Source organism: Mus pahari, chromosome 20 (genome assembly GCF_900095145.1).
Source record: "Mus pahari chromosome 20, PAHARI_EIJ_v1.1, whole genome shotgun sequence".
NCBI classification, from domain to species: domain Eukaryota; kingdom Metazoa; phylum Chordata; class Mammalia; order Rodentia; family Muridae; genus Mus; species Mus pahari.
The window spans coordinates 32,083,368-32,086,993 of NC_034609.1; positions in this window are offsets into that span (position 1 = coordinate 32,083,368).

The window sequence follows — 3,626 nt, forward strand, 5'->3', positions numbered from 1 at the left end:
CCCCCCCCCCCCGCCCAAACAAAGCACCACTCTCTCCTGCAGCATGTAGACCTTGACTGTGCCGCTGTCTGTAAGCATCTGTCTGCCTTGTCATTAAAATCCTCAATTTCAAGGTTTAGAAACACAAATGTAAAAATCCCCTTGGGTATAAAAGTCTTGCTTGGCAAATTCTCTTTGCCCTTTCAGAAAAAAAAACATATATATATATATATATATATATATATATATATATATATATATATGTTTCCAAAAAAGCAAAAGGGAGAGAGAGTGAGAGCTTGGTGACCTATTTGCCGAACATGTAAGGCTCATTTAAGACGGCTTCCTTGTCTTTTGCTTCCTTGAGACCTGGGTTTTGCCACTCAGAAATATTTTGGGGAAAACTCTTTTTGAATCACAGGTTTAAAAGAAGACCCATCTGGGCCTCTGTGGTGTGTCTGACTGACAGGGTTAGGGACCAGGGACCGACTGAGTTGGGAAAGGCAGGTGGATAAACCAGATGCCTTCCACCTAGGATGGGGTAAAAATTCATCTGTGGCATTAGCACCACAGTCATCCACGAAGGCCTTGAGGTTCTTGTCAGAGAGATGCGAAACAAAACATCTGTGCCGAGGTCCCCAGTGCCCCCCCCCCAGCCTTCAGTGGCTGAGCTGCCTGGAGGTGGGTCTGTATGCTAGACCTGATCCAGGAGGCCTGGGCCCCCAGCAGATACCTAGCCCCTAAATAAAACTGCCTTGTATTGGTGGGGTGAACTCAGGCCACAGAGCAAAATTCAGTTCTGGAATGTATTTATTGGGGGGTGGGGTGGGGAGAGCATGTCTGTGTATGTCTCTGCCCCCACCCCACCCCCCATCCTAGGTCTTAGCCTCCAGAGGATTTAAGCACAAAGTTTTAAAATCAATATAACCAGAATGATCTGGAAGAATGACATACATCTACCTAGCCCCAGTGGTGCTCTGAAGAGGGACTGGCAGGCTGACACCCACCAGATCTTCACTCAGGGATCATACTTTTAGCTTTGCGGACTTGAGAAGAGGCAGCACTGGGTGGCGGGAGGGGGGGGGGGGGGGGGAGAGCAAACCTGGGAGTGGGGGAGCAGGTTTGGCTGGGTTGGAGAGGTGTCATTTATCAGCCAGCTAAGCGCTCAGGCGTTCATGGTCAGACCTCTGGCTCGGAGAATGGGTAAGGGGAGGAGAAGAAAGGGGGCTCGCATTCCCTGGTTTATTTTTAAATATTTATCCTTTGGCTGCTGTCAGTGAGGCTTTCTAGCCGAGCGAGCTAGCGAGCCAAGCGAGCGAGCAAGCGGACGGAGGCCAGGGAAGGAGGGCGGTGAAAAGCCAGTGAAGGGGCCTGCCTTTTCTGGCGGTGGCTCTATTTTGTCATTGCGTCCCGGGTGCAGCCCCAGAATATCAGGCCGTCAGTGCTGGGCAGGCCTGGGTTTAACATCAGACAGCTGCCCTGTCCTGAGTTTGGGGACAGAATTGGCAACGTGGATTTCGGAGAAACTGACGATTCCATCATGTCAGCGCTGGCCTTGTGAATTCCCTCTGAAGAGGTCTTGTTTTGGTTAAGGATGGAAATGAGGTACCCCTGAGGTGGGAGCACCCCAGGTTTTTTTTTTTTTTTTTTTTTTACAGTCCATCCTGTTCACGAAGGTCTCCAGGCTGTACATTACCTGCCTGTGACTCTCCAGTGAAATTTTTGTCTAAACAAAGACAGGCTTGAGTAGGCCTCGTCATGCGTGTAGTTATTGCAGGGTTAAAATAAGGAAAGGGGATCAGGGTCATTCTTTTATCTGCTCCTCAGGCTTCTGAGGTGTAGAAGGCCCGACAGAGGCAGGATCAAGGCAGAGGCCCTCTACTGCCACCCCCTCCTCAGGATCTCTCATTACTTTAGATCCTGTCTTGTGGGTGGTTTTTTGTTTTTTTGTTTTTTCCTAGCTTTCATTTTGTCAAAATGTGTATCCCATGCCCCCACCTATACTCACCTCATTACAAGATTCCAAGGCTGTCCCGTGAATAAAAAAACTCAAGAGGAAGCTGCAAAATTCAGTTTTCCAGGAGAGTGGAAAACCGCTTCCTATATTGGCTTTGCATCTTCAGCTAGGCTGTAGCTTCCAGGCGAGGATGGAGGGTCTGGAATCTCTGTTTTCCCAAAGAGATTTCTGGAGGGGGGGGGCATCTTCTGAGAGGAGTAACCCCCCCCACACACACACCTTGCCTGTCTCCTCGTCTTTATGCATTATTCATTGTCACTTTTTCAATTAAATTATTAATTGGTTTTCTTTAAGGTGTTCCTGACTCGCTTGGCTAACATAAATAACAGTGTGTTTTGAAAACACCACCTGTTCTTAAGGCCGAGGTCAGGCAACCTGAAGCAGGTCTACTGAGGCCATACTCTGGTTCACAAGCCCGTCCTCCCCCTCCCCGCCAAGACCTGCTCTCCCCCTTCTCCAAGTTTTGACTCAATTTGGCCTCTGCCCTCCTTTGTCCCAAATCAGACATGATTCCCCAGAGGCAGCTCTTTTCTTCCAAGGCCCTAGCTTGGGGGGGTGGGGGGTGGGGAACCTGCAATTGCAATTTTTTTTTTCTTGTGCTAAAATATAGACAGGGTAACAGACTGCGCCCAACAGGTTAGGTATTTACATCGATTTGAAACCGAATTCTATTGTACCAAAATGCTTCCTACACAGGGACACTGTAGTTTTCACCAAGCAAGCCTCCCTCTTTCCTCCCTGTTAGTGTGTGTTTAATGCAAATACGATTCCATACATTCTGCTCTTCGCCTGGTGAGCTTATTATATTTCTAACACTTGCATGGTTCATTATTGTGCAGTAGGAAAAGACTCGCGGCTGCCGGGGGCAGCCTGGGTGGCTGGTTTTCAGAAAGAGAAAAAGCAGGTGTCTTTCTATGCTGGGAATGAAGACTAGATTTAGGAGGGTGGAATTCTGTCTGAGAGGACTGGAGACTTCCGGTGAGATTTCAAGGGGGCCTGCCTTTGCATAACAGAACGCCAAAGGTGAACCTTGGGGGACCTAGAAGTGCCCAGCTGTCGCTGTGACCAGCCGAGGTAGCCCTGTTGGGTTTGATCCTGGTGGTAGAATCGTCTTGAGCCGGGGCACCTTTCTTGCCCTATCTGAAATGCTCTGTGGCTCCTAAGGACAGTCTCCTTTCTGACAGCGGGTGGTTGCAGGCTGCTTGGCCTTTTCTAGTCGTTTCTTGCTCTCCTCTTCCTCAGAAACTGTCCTTAAACTCTCAATGGAGGGAGGGAGGGAGGAAGGGAGGGAGGGAGGGAGGGAAAGGGATAAAGAAACAGGTTAATAACACGTTTGGTCTTGTTCAGAAAATAAATGTAAAATACGGAAAATGGTGAAATTGTAAAACATTTTCATTTCTACACAATTTGACATGATTATGTATAATAAGCTGATTGCACTTTATAACCTAAATCTTAATTCAAGTGCATTGTTCAATTCCATGAAGTATCCTGGGCATGCATTCTATGCTACAGGGTTTTTAAATGTAATTTTAATCTCTCTCTCTTTCTCTCTCTCTCTCTCTCTCTCTCTCTCTCTCTCTCTCTCTCTCTCTCTCTCTCCCCCCTCCCTCCCTCCCTCCCTCCTTCC